The sequence below is a fragment of the Carcharodon carcharias genome, chromosome 14, assembly GCF_017639515.1.
Source record: "Carcharodon carcharias isolate sCarCar2 chromosome 14, sCarCar2.pri, whole genome shotgun sequence".
NCBI classification, from domain to species: domain Eukaryota; kingdom Metazoa; phylum Chordata; class Chondrichthyes; order Lamniformes; family Lamnidae; genus Carcharodon; species Carcharodon carcharias.
This window is the reverse complement of record NC_054480.1, coordinates 22167566-22186162: the sequence shown is the minus strand read 5'-3', so window position 1 is coordinate 22186162 and position 18597 is coordinate 22167566. Positions and strand designations below refer to the sequence as shown.

At 39.4% G+C, this 18597-nt stretch overlaps 1 protein-coding gene across 2 annotated transcripts in view; it reads left to right on the top strand.

Moving 5' to 3' along the window:
- Positions 1-18597, top strand: part of LOC121287415 (eyes absent homolog 2-like) — a 262276-nt gene that overhangs the window by 4762 nt on the left and 238917 nt on the right. The window lies entirely within an intron of this gene.

The following is an 18597-nucleotide window of genomic DNA, read 5'->3' as shown; positions in this document are numbered from 1 at the left end:
TTGAAGTCTGAAGTAGTCTTATTTTGAAGTTATGGTATGATTAGAATAATTACGATGCATACGCAGTCACCGACAAAGGCAGTCAGCTGGGATCTCGGCAATAAGAATGAAAAATTTATTTTTATTACGGCAATGTTTCACGATGGTGTGAAAAACAGGCTGGAACAAATGAGCAATTAAACATGCCGAGAGCGCGTTGGAGAGAACGGGAGCAAAGATCCTGCTAAACAAATAAAAAGTTACGGAAAATGCAATTTGATTCCGGATGCTAAGATGCTCAGATTTTTTTTTTGGCTCCATTTTTTTGATGTAGAGATGAAAAAAAGAGTAACAGCATAACAAAGGTGTGGCGTATAAGTGGAGAGTATTTTCACGCACGGGGGAAGAGTATGGACTACATAAGAGTATAGGTATTCTAAGGCAATGTGTTGCGTGTGAGGAGAATATAAATGCTCTAACTGTGCATGTGCTATACATGAAGAAAGTAGGGCATATCTATGAATTCCTGAATATACAAGGAAGCTGTGGAGGCTGTAGGAGTATATATGCTATATAGGCTTTCTTACTGTCCATACACAGCAATACATAGTACATAGCAATAATGTTCAACACCGTTTGCATAAAAAGATAACAAACAACATTTCAATAGAGATGTGCATAGGGACTGTAATGTTTTTTGTTGCCCTTGAATTGTTCTTTAAGCCTTTACATGTATGAATTCTGACTTTACCCCAAAACATATTTCTCAACTTATTTTGGCTTTTTTTGTAGTTGAAATTAAGCTCATGAGTCTTGTGAATCATGAATAATGTGTTGAAATGATCATAAGATTTTAAGACGCTCCTTCTCCTGCCAGTAATAATGATACACTGTGCTGCAATGTACCAGCATTTTTCAAAAGAATTTCATTTTCACAATGAACGTTTTACCATGAAGGTTTTCTAAGACAATATGGTTTTTATCATGACAGATAAAAAAATACATTTAAAAACAAGTCTATAGTTTGAAATGGAGTGTATCAAAATATCATTATTGTTGAAACAAAAGCTCATACAGAAATGCTATTAGTGCAACCTTCAATCTAAACCAATTTATAATTTTAAAACAACAATATACAATGTTTAAAGCTAAGCAGGTAGGATTGATCTTTAAATGATCTTTTCAAACTGTTTTATACATTTTAGCTTTTTATGTTTGGATCAAAAAGATTTTGCTGGACATCAAAAACATTAAACAGACATAGACTATCAAGCTGTTTAAAATTTAATTAGCATCGAATGTAAAAAAGAGCTGGAATCAGGAGTTAAGAGCAGCATGATGCAGACACTTGTTTAATATGGAGCAGACGTACTATCCTGAGATATTGAACCTGAAATGATTCTGTGGAAATGGTACATTTTAGACAATGTGTGATCTGTCATTCTGGGTTCTTTGCAAGAATGACTGACATGAAAAATCTTTAAATATGCCCCTTTGGTGTCAGGAACCTGCGTAAGTAGCCAGACTGCATTACACATGGGCTGATGAAAGTATTTATACTGACTGTCCCGAATTCAAAGTTTTTTTGGAATAAAATCCAAAGTCAATTTATGAATAGACTTTAACCAAAAAATATTAGTATAATTATCTGATCAGTTTGTTGTATATTTGTATTAGAATAGAACATTTGAAATTTAATATTTAATATCTTCTATTATGCCATAAACATAAAATTCAGAGTGTTAGTGAAAAGACAGGGGAACAATCTGATCGCTTATTGAATCTGCAGAGGCTTAAAAAATTCCAAAAAATAAAATCTGATTTGCATTGAACTTACATTCATCCAGGTCCTTAAACAGTGAGGGACAGTTTGGGGAAGAGGTATTGTGGAAAATAATGGGTAGTCATAAGTGGGTTGTTACATAACATTTAGAGAGCCTCATTTAAACTACCTACAGGTTGCTGATCATGTGCAAGATTTTTAACAGTGTAATTTTGAAGCATGAAATTCGTAAAGTCTTAAAGCATGGCTCTTAAAGTGAACTGTAGTGGAGATTAAAACAACAAACAGAAATCGTGCAACCTAGTCGCAGTTATAGTGGAAAAAACTGTTTCAAAGGGTATTTGCCATACATTTAAATGATAGGTGTTACCTAGTCATAGGGTTTGGTGTTAACACAGGAGTCAGGCGTGGAAATGCAGGATTTTTTAAAACAAAAAAAGAAATGGTTTAAGCTGTGGAGGAAGATGGTTGTTAAGAACCAGGACTTCTATAAGAAAGGTTTTAAATGTTCAGCAAACACATAGCTGCTGACAGAGGAGGAACCTCTGAGAAACAGGGGCTCGGCTTCTCGGCTTTTAGTTTGTTTGCTACACTCCTTAGCTGAAAGATTCAGTCAGAGGACAATCAAAATACAGATAATTCAGCAAGACAAAAGGGCTCTTCTTTCCTTCCTGACTGATCACGCTGCTCCTAATGGATTTTCACCAACACCCTCTTCTAATCAGGTGAATGGAGATAAACTAGATTTAGGCGACAAATAATTATAATGGTGTCTTAATGACAGCCAAAAGGCTCAAATGTGCTGAGCTTAAATTCCCTAGGTTAGTTGCTGTACTCTTGTTTCAGGGCTCTGCTGAAATCATAGTGGCTAACTGACTGATGAGGCCACGGACTCAAAATGTGGAAAAATTAGAAAAACAGAATAGAACATTTCTCCTCCCATTGCATTTAAGTATTCTCCTTTTTTAAAAAAAGGGCAGTCTCATATGAGTAACAATGAAATCAATACTTATAATGATAACAGATAAAAATAACAAAATAATGGAATCACTGAAGAGATAAATAAGTTGTGAGATCTTTAATAACTTTATGATATATACTTCACCTAGATAAATTCATTAATCATTCTGTGGCATGTAAATGAAGTTAATATTGATAAATAAACAGAGAGTTATACTGTATTACATAGAACAAACTCATTTTTGTGTTCTCACTAGCTGTGGAATCTATAAACATTTTACTTATGGACAGCACCAAGACTTCTATTATCTTCATTTCTTTATCCTCCCTGATATTTCTTACTCTATTTGTTTTGAAATTTCCAGAAAGTGAAAGAGATTTTTTTTTTAAATACAGCCAATGATAGGCCTACATATAAGAATTTTAAATCTGTTCACTGAGATAGTCTTAAAAACTTTACTTCCATGGGTCTGACGGTTCTGTTTTTTTAAAAACTGTTTAACACAGTACTGCACATTTCACTGCAGATGCTGTAATTCTTGGTATTGAAAGCACTCTTGCAATTTCAACATTAGTCTTATGCAGTAAATGCAATTGAAAGCGATGTTGCACTTTAACACCCATTTGTGATCTTATTTTCCATGAAATAAAAATCTGGCACAATTGCTTCAATTACTTCCCCCTGACTTAAACAACTATACTGCAGGAGCACAGTGATACAGGTATGCTACATACATTTGCAGAATTAAATGCATAAGACAATTCGAGTGTAATTGTTGCATATGTGAATATACCGAGAGTTATGGAGCAAAAATATTATAATACTACATACTTCCATAACTTCAGTGCCAACTCGAGGCTTCTGCCCATGGACCAGAACTCTCAGATATAAACACATTTCATGTACTATTGTAATATGTTTGTAGATTCTTATCTGATATTTTATTTATGTTATTTTTGCAAAAGATTATGCAGTGTAATTTTGCTTTACAAATGGGGAAATCTGTTCGTCATTGGAATTACATAGAAAATCGAACCTTGTACTTACATTGGCTTTTTTTCCAAAATTATGGACAGGAGGAATTGCGCAACATTTTAAATCTTCTGGTAAGAGTTACAATGGGGACAGACATTTTCATGCTGACTGTGATGATCCAAGCCTCTCTTTGGTATTAGTCAGAGGTGTTCCAATAATTTATAAATAGAGGCTGCACGTTGGACAAGATTTTGCTTTCCACTGACAAACTGGACCAAATCATACATGAACAGTGAAGTTTTAAACACTTTATGATGTCAAATCAAGCGGTGAGATCAGTTTTGTATTTAATAGGTCTCAATATATCTTTAATTATTAATGAACAGAAACAACCAAGCAGCAGTGCAGCAACAACTTGAATTTACATAGCACCTTTAACATAATAAAATGCCCCAAGGTGCTTCACAGAGGCATTATAAAACAAAATAAGACACGAGGTACATAAGGAGATAATAGGGTGGATGAAGGGGTAAGTTTTGAGGAGTGTCTTTGAAGGAGGAAAGGGAGGTACAGAGCCAGAAAGGTTGAGGAGGAATTCCAGAGCTGAAGGCATGGCTATCAATGGTGGAGGGATAAAAATCAAGGATGCTTAAGAGACCAGAATTAGAGGAGTGCTGGTGGAGATTACAGAATAAGGGGAGGCCAGGTCATAGGGCCATTGCTTAAACAGGAGTCAATGTGGATTATCAAGCACAGGCACAATGAGTGAATGGGATTTGGTGTGAGTTAGAATGCAGGGATAGAGTTTTGGATGACCTCAAGTTTACAGAGGTTAGAATGTTACAGAAGTGGAAATAGGTGGTCTTAATGATGGTGCAGATGTGTGGTTGAAAGTTCAACATTGGGTCCGATATGACACTGAGGTTGCAAACAGTCTGGTTCAACCTGTGACAGTTGCAAGGGAGAGGGATGGAGTTGGTGGTTAGCCAGCAGAATTGGTAGCAGAGGCCAAAAACAGTGGCTTCACTCTTCCCAATATTTAATTAGCCAAAAATTCTGCTCATCCAGTACTGGGAGTTGGACAAACAGCCTGACAATTTAGTGACAGTGGAGGGGTCAAAAGAGGTGGCCATGAGGTAAAGCTGAGTGTCACTATTGCAAACTTTTATTCACATTGAAGGAAGATGTACTATGATGCAAATTATGTTGGAATTATTGAAGGAGGTTGCAGTCATAGAAGATGTTGCATTATTGTAAACTACTCATAAACTAAGTTAAATGTCCACTAGAGCATAGCAAAGAGGTTTGAACAATGGGGATTTGAATAACTGGATCAAGTGGCATTGTACTTGATTTGCAAAGCTCCTGCATATATTATTACTGTACAATAACCAGAGCAAGGAATCATTCAGCTCAAGGCTTTGCGTGGCTTCTTGTTAGCACATTAAATAATTATAGCATGGTTGCTAAGGGAATGATTTGTGGTTTTGCACGGATTTCCATAGCATACAAATGTTTTTAGTTTTAAAATGCATAGATTGAGATATTTATACAATGAACAGCAGTAGGTCTTGGAGAATCACTAATAATGAGTATTATTTCATTGGCTGTATAGTGTGCCCTATGTTACAGTAATAGAGGTACTTCATATAATTACACACACAGCTCTCTCTTGCCTTCTATAAACATTTAAATTTTAATCACTGACAGAGGAACTCCCACCTACGTGGTTATATACATACTCCCGTGTGTACAGAGTCGTTTCCAGGGCAGGAGCTCATCTAGGCAGTATAAACAAGACGCTGCTTGGCTGGAACTGATACTGCAACTACTAGTCTGAATCAGGAAGTTGCTATGTAAATGTAGCATAATAATCATGCTGCACAGAAATGCATAGACAACTACACCATACATAAATACATTGAACTTGAAACTCTATATAATTATATTCAATATACAAAGTAAATGTTTGAACATAAATACAATTGTGTGCATTCAACAGTAATATTTAACACAATTACACCAATAGCTATATTTAGAGTTACAATGACAAGAAACTGATGATTGCAGTGTGCACAAATACACTGGATTATACTGTTCATAAATAGAGTGTACATGAAATACTTCTAGCTGCACTGTAAATAGGATGACTGTGTAAACATGCTGACAAAAATACAGTGATCGCTGCACTGTATAAAAATACAGTGTAGGTAAGTGTGACAAAATTGCACTTAATAGATACATTGACAGTTATACTGTCATCAAATACACTAGTTATAGATACAGTGGCAGTTATATTTTACATAGAAATATCAATATAAATAGTTACAATACTGTAAGTCATAGGGCCATAGAATCATCAGGACACCGTAAAAGGTCATTTGGCTCGTCTCTGTAGAGAAATCCATTCAATCCTATTCACCCATATTGAACATAACAATATTGACTTAATGCAATATGATTATTGTACATAAATGCAGAGGCAAGAATATAGTTACATTTATACATAATTTTACATAAGTAAACATGCTGATAGTTATAAGTAAGTCAAAAAATGCTTGAAATGCTCAGTAGGTCATGCATCAGAACTAAAGGGTTATCGACCTGAAACGTTAACTCTGTTTTTCTCGATAGATGCTGCCTGACCTGCTGAACATTTCCAGCGTTTTTTTATTTTTTATTTCAGATTTCCAGAAGCTGCAGTGTATCATGCTGATAGTTATGCTGTGCATTGGTAAATTAGACTACATCGATAGATGTGTCGAATAAGCAGGCTGTTCCTCACAATTCAAAATTTGGGGTTCTGCTCTCTATGATTGATATTTGACACTAACATCAGTAAGCAGTGTAACAACATTGCTTTTATCAGGTGCTAAGAAATTTCTGCTGACAGACATCAGGAGCACAAGGCTCTGGCTGCTCAGAGATGCTGAGTTGTACTGTCAGTCCAAGAGACAATTAAACTCCTTAAACTCTAGCTCAGAAATATTATTACTTTAACTTGCAAGAGTATATGAGTCAAAGCCATTATTAAATACATAGAAATGAGTGATGACCATTTAATACAGGCATAGGAGTAATTGAAATGCATCTACCAAGTATATGGAAGTGCGTAGTGGTATTCGTTGAGTGCATAGGACTGGATAAATCTTACTGAATGGCTGGAACTAGGTGAATGGCATTTACTAAGCATAAAGGGGTCAGTGGGCAGAATCGTCCCAGATTTGTACTAAGTGTGGTAGCAGTATCATCCCAATCCTGTCTTATTAATCATGCATTCCCGGGAAACACACCATTTCATTGGCGGGCAGCCTCCAATTCGCCCGCCACACTGTCACCTCACTGCTTCCTCATGCCAGGTGCCATGTTTTAAAGTGCAGCCACATGCACTTCTCTCAGTGCTTCCAACCCAGGACTGCTGAACAGAAGACATGGCCCCGAAAGGCAAGAAGACTGCAGCCCCCCGATTCAGTGATGCATCCCTGGGACGCCTTCTGGACACTGTTGGAGCCCATCGCAATGTCCTCTACACCCGCTCTGACTGCAGGAGGCCCATCAGTGTCACCAGTCCGACTTGGGAGGCGGTGGCAGAGGTGGTCAGTGCCAATGTTGCACACAAGAGGTCGGCCATCCAGTGCAGAAAATGGACGAATGATCTCATCCGTGCCTCCAGGGTAAGGCAACCATCTCATCACTCTAAACCCACACACTCACAAGCCCATCACACATTCACTGGCATCTCACTCACTGCCAGCTCAAAGAACATCACCACTCACTCACACAAACTTTCACACCTCCATCTCCTCTGGAGCCTGCCTCCTCAGCCCTCACCCTCTTGAGGCCATGCACAGATTAATATGTGTCCCCACACACACCCTGGAATACTCCCCTTCCCCAGTAATGCCCCAGCCCTGCAGCATCTTCCCTTGCCTGAGACCAATGCTCCCCCCTCCCTAAGCAAACCATAGCCCTGCAGCCATTGAAAAGCCACCCCTGCCTTATGGCTGGTCTCATAAGTACACACCTGCCCATGTGCCCCCTAAAAGTGATGTGGTGCTGCGTTCGAAGCCTGGCACTGATTACCATGTGCTGCCCGAGGCAAGGTAGGCAAACAAGCCTTGAAGTCCCAAGCAAAATGCAGCTCTCCAAGTGCACATTGCTTATGTTCAAAACACATTTGTGAAACACATCAGGGTTGCTCGGATGATCCAGCGTGGGGGGATAATTCTGGCGAGCTGGTCTTATGGTATGCAACTGTATTACAGTGAAGTTCCTGATGCGCAGCGGCAGGAAATGTGGCCCGCAATTGATGGGCAGAGCGAACGATTGTAAACTGGCTTCACAATGTCGGGAAACCGATGTTTGGCCTTCTTGCCATGTTGTCCACTCATACTGCCAAACATGCCAGCCATCAACAGGCAGGGAAAATTCTGCCCAATGATTCTCTCATTGACTATATAGGAGTGGCTGATGGTTATTTACTGAGGATATAGGCGTGAGTGACTGGCACTTCATGTTGACTCTGTGCATAAGAATGGGTGACAGCACTTCACATTTAGTAAGTGTGTGCCAGCAGGTGGAAAATTGCATCCAGTGTTAAGGACAGTCTCTTATTTCCTTTCACCGATTAAATAGTCGCATGCAGGTTGTTTGCAGGTGTCCCAGGAACTCCCGAACCTCTACATCGGCAATACCTGCCACAGTGTGATTTCTGACCATCTGTCTGGCTAACTGTGCTGTTTATACATGTAGATGTTTTTGTGTATGTGCCTGATGGAATTGATGAGCTAAAATTGTGAATGCTGGGTTCATTTTCAGAGGAATAAATCTGTATCTAGCAAAATGAATATACTTTTCCAAAAACGCCAACCATTCCTGATGGGCCTTTTGCGTGGTTAGTGACTACAATAAGGGTTTTATTTAATTGATAAGTGTTGCTGCGGCATATAGAGTCTGAACTCTTGAACAATGAAGTTAGATTGAATTACAACAAGGGAGCCTTTCTTATAATAAGGATTTAATAACTTAAACCCACTCTCATCAGAGCACTGGACTAGTTTACTGATGCTGCATTTCTCATATGTATAAGTTAAGCAATCAAAATTAAAGGAGTCGAGTTGATGAAAGTAGTTTTAATGTAATAATACTGTTCCAGAATTTGCTGGAGCGAGACTCCTTGCAACTGGCTCAGTTTGTTAGATCTTTTCCTGCAAACTTCAGCTGGAAAAAATTGTTTGCGTAGTGAATGGCTGGAAGTGTGAGCTGGTAATGGCGCAAGGTCAATGGGGCATCTGGGGCATTGGTGACCAACAGGACCAATAGTCTGTCTCCTTAACTAATAAAATTTAAGGACAGAGAAAGAAAAAGAGAAACAATGGAGGAGGGAATAGGGTGAATTAGAATCAAATCAGCTGAACAAAGCAAAATAATGAGGGAAGAAAGATTGGGTTTAGTGAGAAAGAAGAAAAAAAAGAGACAGAGAGAAAAAGTTAGAAAATTTTAAGTGAAAACCTCGAGAAACAATTTTCTACCTGCGGAAATGAGACTCCACAGTTTGACTTGTTCCCTTTCTGTGTCTCTGAGGCTGAGTGGCATTGCAGGAAAATAAATCTCAACATTAAGGGGGTCTTTGCATCATTAAGTACAAGCCCTAATGTTCCGTGGTGAATTTAATTCATTCTAACTGCATAAATGCCGTAATTTCTTGAAACTTATAGGTAGGTTGGCAGAGATTCCAGATTTTGTGAGGCTAACAGGAGAAAGGTGCAAATCATCCAGCAACTCAAGCCATACCTCTTCCTTGGCACAAATTGCTACATTTTCTTTATACACTAACAACAATGTACATAATTATCTTGTTATTTCCCTAGCGAATTTGGGGCCATTGTATTTATTGAGAACACATTCACATAATTATAACAGAAATTCACTATTAAAGGTTACAAGCATAAGCATGGTATAAGGTTGCTTACTTCAATTTGAATTAATAAATATATATCTGATACGTGTTTAGACATGCAGTAGCTGACAATTAAAATTTCGCTGTACTGGTCATCACACCAGCAGGTTCCACAGGCTAATGGCAATGCCAATTCTGAAATATAAATTACTAGCAGACTTGTGCAGTTCATTCTTCTCAGAATACTATCATGTTCAAAAGCAATTTAAGAACGATAGTTTTCAAATGGTTCTATTTTGAGTTTCAGGAGAACAGTAAACTAGTCATCTTAACATTGGCAAAAGGTGAGCTTCCAGGTGTCATAATACAAGATAAAATTAATGGGCGGAATTTTACGCCAGTGGGATTTTACAGTCCCACCGAAGTCAATGGAGTTTAGCACGGCTCATTGCCTTTTATGGCCCAGCCCCCTCCGCAACAGGGCTGTAAAATTCTGGCCAATACAATATTCATTTCAAAGGGCAAGTTTAAATTAAGGGCAGCCATAATGGACTTGCAAAAGAAAAACTAAAAACAGAAAATGCTGGAAATATGCAGCGAGTCAAGCAGCATCTGTGGAGAGAGAAACAGAGTTAACTGGCAGAATTTTACCGGCTGGCTGGGAGGTGGGAAGGCCTGTAAAATAGTGGGAAACCACATTGGGATGGATCCCTGAAGCAGTCCCTCCACCAGGGATTTTCCCCAGTGGCTGGCTGTGAGCCAGATCAGCTGCCCACATCTGGGAGGCGGGCAGTTAATTTGCATAATTAACGGCCCTATTATGGGCCCATTTACAGATCTGCCAGCATTTTGCAGAAGGCATAGCAGCCCCTCGCTGCTTAGAGAGGTCACCACCTTCAAAGGGGGACCCTCGGTAGCAGCCTGCGGAGGCCATCAGAACCAGAGGCTCCATGACCCAAAGAGCCCCCACTGTCCCAGCCAGCCTCTGAGGCGTTTTCCCTCTGATCCTTGGCCCTCTGCGTATTTGACTTTTAGCCTACTTCTCTGGAGGTGCCCCAATGTCTCCTGCCTGCCTCAGCAGCGTGCACCTCTCCCCGTGGCGATGCTAAGGCTTCAGAGCTTCCAGCCCACTGATTGGGCTGTCAGTATCATGTGCCTGCCCACTGTCATTAATTGGACAGTGGGCCTGCAGCCAGCCAATTAGAAGGCCGCCTCTGGTTAATTTGTCATGCTGGTCCTGCTGCCAGCAAGTGCAGGCACAGGGTGTGCTTTCCACCATGTTTTTGGGGACCCGAAGCCTGCTGGAAAATTTGAACCAATATTTCAAGTCCACGTATTTTCATCAGAACTGACAGATGTTAGAACAGCTTATAAGCAAACAGAGAGCCCAAGATTTGTTTAATAGAGTTCTTTAAGGAAATAGTAGCTTTTATTACTAAACAAATGCTGGATGTTGTAGAGATTTAGGAAAGGTGTTTAATAAGGTAGTGCATTGTTGACATAATGAAGGCACTGGTATTAAAAGATAAAACTAAAATACTGCAGATGCTGGAAATCTGAAATAAAAACCGAAAATGCTGGAAAAACTCAGCAGGTCTGGCAGCACCTGTGGAGAGAGAAACAGAATTAACGTTTCGAGCCCATACAGACTCGAAGCATTAACTCTGTTTCTCTCTCCAAAGATGCTGCCAGACTTGCTAAGCTCTCCCAGCATTTTCTGTTTTTAATTTCAGGTATTAAAAGGTATTAACAGCTTGAATAAAAAAATAAAAGACGAAAATGCTGAACACCCTCAGCAAGTCAAGCAGCATTTGGTGAGTGAGAAACAGGGTTATGTTACAGGTAACTGACCTTTGAATAAGAATTTAGCTAAAGGACAGAAAATACAGAGTAGTGGTTAACGGATGTATACAACCTTCAGTTCTTGAAAGTGGGCATTAACTAGTACTCATCTGGATTTGGGTGCGGGCGCACAGTATCAAAATTTGCAGAAGCTAAAAAGGAACGTAAGTGCCTTAAGGAGGACATATATAACATATATGTTATGTTTAATGAGGAGAAATGGGGAGTGATGATTTTGTGAAGGAGCAAAAAGGAAGAAAAACTTACAGTAAATGGGAAGACGTTAAAAGGAATAGGAGAGCAGTGAGGCTTAGGGATTCATATACACAAACCTTTAAGAGTGGGAGGACAATTTGATAAGCTATAACACAAGATCCTTGGATTTACAAATTGTGGAATAAAATACAAAAACAAAGAGGCAACGCTAAACCTACACAAAGCATTGTTTAGATTGCAGTTAGAATTTTGTGTAGGTCTTCGGCGTGCTATTTAGGAAGGGTGTCAAGGGCAAAAGAAAGTAGAAAAGAAAGATTTTCATTCATATAGCACTATCCACAACCTCAGAATGTCCCAAAGTACTTTATACTCATTGAAGTATTTTGAAATGATTCCTGTTGTAATGTAGGAAACACAGTCGTCAGTTTGCGCATAAAGTAAAAACAGAAAATGCTGGAAGAAAATCAGCAGGCCTGGCAACATCTGTGGGGAGAGACACAAAGTTAATGTTTCGAGTCCATATGCCTCTTCGTCAGAGCTTGCACACATTGAAACCTCACAATCAGCAAAATTACAATGACCAGATATTTGTGTATTTAAGACCGTGATAGATAGGTTCCTGATTGGTAAGGGGATCAAAGGTTACGGGGATAAGGCGGGAGAATGGGGTTGAGAAACTTATCAGCCATGATTGAATGGTGGAGCAGACTCAATGGGCCGAATGGCCTAATTTCTGCTCTTATGTCTTATGGTCTTTTATTTTGATAATGTTGATTGATTGAGGGATACATATTGGTTCAGCCCCCAGCAATATCATACCGTTATTCTTTGAAATAATGCATAGGTCTTTTACATCACCCAAGAAAATGGACAGGGCCTCAATTTAACATCTCATGTACAAGACAGCACATCCAACAGTGCAGCATTCTCTCAGTACTACACTGGAGTATCAGTCATGATTTTGGTCCTGAATTCCAAAATTGGGACTTGACGTTTCAGCCTTCTGACTCAGAATTAAGAGTGCTATCAGCAGTGTGACAGCTGCCACTTACAGAAGAAATTTGCAAAGAAGATGCTAGGAGTAAGAAGTTTTACTTATGGTATCTTTTTTCACTAGAACAAAAAAATTATTCTGTATAGGATCATGAGGCATGTTGATAAGCTCAGCAGTGGGAATCTATTTTCATTTGTTAACTAGTAGTCAACTCGAGGGTGCGAATTTTCATCATCATAAAATGAATGAGGGAAGATGTTAGGAGAATATCATTTTTTGTAGCAGTTTGTAAGGAAATGGTATGGCCTACCAGCTATAATCCATGAAGGAGAATCTACAATACCTTATAAAAAAGGAAGTGGATAAGTATTTGAAAAATAATTAAAAGGGTACAATGAAAGCAGGAGAATCAGACTTGGCAACTCACCAAGGCTTCTTCGACAGCACCTTCCAAACCCATGACCTCTGCCACCCAGAAGGACAAGGGCAGCAGATGCATGGGAACATCACCACCTGCAAGTTCCCCTCCAAGCCACTCACCATCCTGACTTGGAACTATATCATTATTCCTTCACTGTGGCTGGGTCAAAATCCTGGAACTCCCTTCCCGGCAGCATTGTGGGTGTACCTACAACACATGGATTACAGCAGTTCAAGAAGGTAGCACACCACCACCTTCTCAAGGGTAATTAGGGATGGGCAATAAATGCTGGCCCAGCCAGTGATACCCACATCCCAAGAAAGAATTAAAAAAAGGACTACCTGCATAGTTATTTCAGACAGCTGCAAGATTTATGATGGATCAATTCGAGAGAACTTGCATTTCTGTAGTGCCTTTCACAATCCCTAGATGTCTCAAAATGCTTTGCAACCAGCTTGGTTCTTTTGAAGCATAGTGACTGTTGTAGTGTAAGTACCACGCTACATCAATAAAAATTTGATGATTCTATGAATTTACTGAACAGAGGCTTGAGATGAATTACTAGTAGACAATTGGGAGATAATATGTAACAATTGTGATGAGTAGAACTAGATTATGAAACAGTATTTGCACTGTGGCCTTAAAGGGTCATTGTCTTCATGAAAATTGTTTGCCAACTTCCTTTTTGTTTCAAAAGAGAGAAGAGGTAATTATTTCCATGAGTGATGACATCATGTGCAATTGATATCATTGACATAATTTATGTAATTGATTAGAGTGGGTTATCAAAGACTTTTTCATGAAGGCAGCGTCCCTTTAACTTAAACCATCTGTGTTTTGCTGGAAAGGCAGTTAGTATTCTGACTGTGTGGCTTTTTTGGACAGAACCACCACAGGCAAGTAAGCTTGGTGCAAATGTATTGTGTTCACTGACCAATAAGACCAATCTTCAAGGGAACTGCATTCAGTACAATAAATGCAAAAACCTAAATGTCACATAGTAAGGGGCTGTACAGTCACTAGTGTCTCTAATGGTGCATTTAGGTTTCAATGCTGTAGAAACGTCGTCAGTTACATCATAGGTCACTTTCTACTGTATTGGATCTACATTTAAACAGTATTGATGTGCATGTATAATTTTAAAATTGCTGCCTACGAGTTATTATTGGGAGCCACTATCTCGCTCAGTTGCTGGGTAAAGACTATACAGGCCAAAGAGACTGAACTTTATGAGCTGCGCCAGAGTACAAAGCCTGCTGCCAGTTTAAAGGTAAATTTGACTGTCTCTTCCTCAAGCATCTGTGTTGTTATTGGAAATGGTGCTGTCATTGTTTGGTTTAATTTCTCTTCTCGCTTTTCTGCTAAGTCCAGGGCTGACATTGGTCGCAATACATGGAAGTAAAATGTGTGTCCATTCCTGCCTGTAACATTATAGATGAGGAATGAATGTTATTTATTCTCTCTCCCATTTCCACAATGTCACTGAAGAGGAACTTCAGAGCATCAGTGAAAAGAGGGTTCCATGGAGAATTGATTAAAAATCTTAAAATGTAAAACATAGAAACCAGGGAAGATGGAAAAGCTCTCTGTAAGTGAACAAATATTTCCTTTGATAATACTTAGGATTGTGTGACAATTCAGATGAATAGAGCCCTGTTAACAACATTCCATTAAATGCAATTAATTTAATAGTTATATGCACCATGATAATTTTGGAGGATTTAATTTCTATTCATGTTCCATTAACTCATCATCAGCCCAATGTAAATCGTTGCACACACAACTAATTGACGACAAGAAAAAATGGTCTTGTCAAGTTGTTCTGATATGAATCCCCCCAGAAAAACCACAGGGAGACTAAAAAACCAGACTAAACATCCATTTACAAAAATGCTACTAACTAAAGATTGATGCTATCAATCGTTACGACCATCCCTCTCTGCACTGCAGCCTGAGATCTACAAAAGAAGTGGTATGTGTTTCATAGTAAAAGTAAATCACAAAGGAAATGGATTTCAAAAAGAGGAGAAAGAGCTTTAGATGTGGTTAAATTAATAAAGAATGTACTCCAGGTAATGCATCACAAAATTACTTTTTTAACATTGGGTTCAGCTCCTGTTTTTCCTCTAAAACTTTAAGATGTGTTATAGCACTATAGCAAAACACACGAGAATATTTCCTTAAAGAGTAATCTTTAAGAGTCACACACCTGGGAAATGTTTTAAACATGACGCTTGGGAATAAATAGTTGAATTACAATTGGATGACTCTCTTTTGGAAATAAAATCTCTTCCTCAGCAGGTAACAGAATTCACATGCTTCTCGGGACTTCAGATACAGGAGAGTCAATAACCTGCGCCATAGAAGAAAATAGTGAGCACTTGTATCAAATTTCATCAACCAGAACCACTTCAAATAGAATCAGTTCTGTTTCTCTTGGCTGTTAGTGGTCTGGGATCGGTCCCATTTATATTGTACACTTGTGATTGTAACATTTGTTTTCTGGTTATGGATCTTCCCTCATGGCTTGGAAAGATTTGTACAGGCCAGCGGCTGTACAAACGAATCATATATTTTCTAGTTGAAACCAATAAAATCTGTTTGGAGAAATGTGCAATAGGTTAATAAGAACTCAGAAGATCTAGTGTATCCAAGCCTATTACTGCAGTAAGCAATACGTTAAACAAATATTTCAGTAAGTAATTTCAGAATGTGGTACTGGGATTGTACACCTTTACAAGAGTCGCCCCTAGGTTACTCCAATGCACCTACTCTTGGCTACTTTTGACAGGCTTTGAGAGAACGTGAGAATAGTTAAATGCAGTTGTGCTGTAGATTGAGGCCAATAGGGAGTGGGAAGGAAAACAGAAGGTTACATCAACAACAATAATTACAGTAATATTTACAGGGGATCCAAAGACTTTACTAATGTATTGCACCTCTAACATATTAAAATGTCCCAAATCACTTGATAGTATTATTAAACACCAACCAACATAATGAGACATTAAGACAGGTGACCAAATACTTGGTCAATGAGGTAGGTTATAAGGAGTGTCTCAAAGGAGGAGAGAGGTAGAGGGATAGAGAGGGCGGGGGAGAGAATTCCAGGGCCTTGGGGACAGGCAGCTGAAAGCATGGCTACCAACAATGCAGCAATTAAAATCAGCAATTTAAAAGAGACCTAAAATAATGTATGCTACAGGACCAAAGTAGTCTACTGTTCTGCCAGGTTGGAGTCTGTGCCAATGACTTTTTCACATTGGGAGTTTCAAAGTTTTCCCAGTTCCAATAAGTATTGACACAGTCGGTAGCAACAATTTCACCAATGTTTATTTGTATTTGTTCATGGAATGTGAGCATCACTGGCAAGGCCAGTATTTGTTGCCATCCTGTTCAGAAGTTGGAGATGAGGTAGTGCTGCATTCCATGTGTTGTAGGTACACCCATTGTGTGATTAGAGAGAGAGTTCCAGGCTCTTGAATCAGCAACATTGAAGAAATAGCAATATAGTTCCAAGTCAGGGTGTTGTGTAGCTTGGAGATGAACTTGTAGATGGTGCTGTTCCCATGTGCCAGCTGCTCCTGTCCTTCCAAATGGTTTGGGAGCTGCTGTCAAAGGAGGCTTGCCAAGTTGCTGCAATGGATTTTGTAGATGGTACACACTGCTAACACTGTCCACGGATGGTGGGGGGAGTAAATGTTTAAGGCAGTGGAAATGGTGCAGACTGCTCTTTCCTTGATGATGTCAAGCTTTTTGAGTGTTGAAGCTGCACTCATTTAGGCAAGTGGAGATTAATCTATCGCACTTCTGACTTGTGCCTTATAGATGGTGGAGAGGCTTTGGGGACTCAGGAGGGGAGTTGCTTGTTGCAGAATTCCCAGCCTCTGATCTGCTCTTGTGACCACAGTATATACATGGCTGGTCCAGTTAAGTTTCTAGTCAATAATGAAGCCCAGGGTGTTGACAGTGAAGGATTCAGTAATGGCAAAGCCATTGGATGTCAAGGGTAGATGGTTAGATTCTCTCTTCTTGGGGATGGTCATTGTCTGGCACTTGTGTGCACAAATGTTACTAGTCACTTATCAGCCCAAGCCTGAATATTGTCCAGGTCTTGCTGGCATGGACAGCTTCATTATCTGAGGAGTTGTGAATGATACTGAGTACTGTGCAATAATTAGTGAACATCCCCAGTCCTGACCTTAGATTGGAGGGAAAGTCATTGATGAAGCACTACCCTGAAGAACTCTTTCAGGAATATCCTGTGGCTGCAGTGATCAGCCTCTAACAAACACAGCCATCTTCTTTTGTGCTACGTATAATTCCAACCTGTGGAGAGGTTTCCCCATGATTCCCATGGACTTCAATTTTGCTAGGGCTCCTTGATGTTACACTTGGTCAAATGCTGCTTTGATGTAGACTGATGGAGCAGTTATTGGCTGCATTGAATTTGTCCTGTTTTTTGTGGACAGGATTTATTTCACATTGTGGGTCGATGCTAGTCTTGTAGCTGTATTGGAGCAGCTTTGCTAGGGGCACAGCTAGTTCTGGAGCACAAATCTTAAGTATTACAGCCGCAATGTTGTCAGGGTCCATAGCCCTTGCTGTATCCAGTGCCTTCAGCTGTTTCTTGATATCACGTGGAGTGAATTGAATTGGCTGAAGCTTGGCGTCTGTGATGCTGGGGACCTCCGGAGGAGGCCGAGATTGATCATCCACTCTTCAATTGAAGATGGTTGCAAGTGCTTCTGTCTTTTCTTCTGCATGTGTTTTGATTTAATCTCTAAAAAGGTAATATGTACCTGCACACCTAAAGTCCTAATTATGTAAGTAAACTCTTTGCAGTGTGACTGGATTACTGGTTGCATAAACCTGACCCCCAATCATGTAAACAGTGTTAGTAACAACATCAATATTGACTCTTGATCATGTCAACAAAATTCCTCATTGTTCATTGGGAGCTTCTCATCATATAAGTAGGATAAGTGATTATGTTGATTAAATTCCCAATCTTACTACTGGGGCTTCTGATTGCAGGGATGAGATTCTAGATGGTGTAACTGAGCAACAAGTTGCGTAAATTGTGCATGTGATCATATAAGCAAGGATTCTAATGATGTAAACAACAATTCTGTATGTGTGCGGACTGCTTATGACTATAAAGAGGATTCTAGAGCATATGAACATGGTAACTGATGGCAGAGAAGATCTGAGCTTATAAATGAAGTTGCTATAAGTTTAAACAGGCCCCTGCTACATAATCATATAAATGTATCTTTTTAAAATAAATGATGAACTTATAAACCGGATTGCTATTAATTGTGCAAATACGGCCCCTACTCATGTAACTGCAGCTCCTAATTATTTAAGTGATCTTGTAAACAACACGTCTAACAGTGCAAATGGAACCCCTGATTGCGTGACACCAGTGCCTGATTTATGAAAGTGGGACTCTTAGCTGTGCAGAGAGGACTCCTAACCATACAAATACTACTTGCAACTGTGTAAGTCAGGATCCTATTTATGT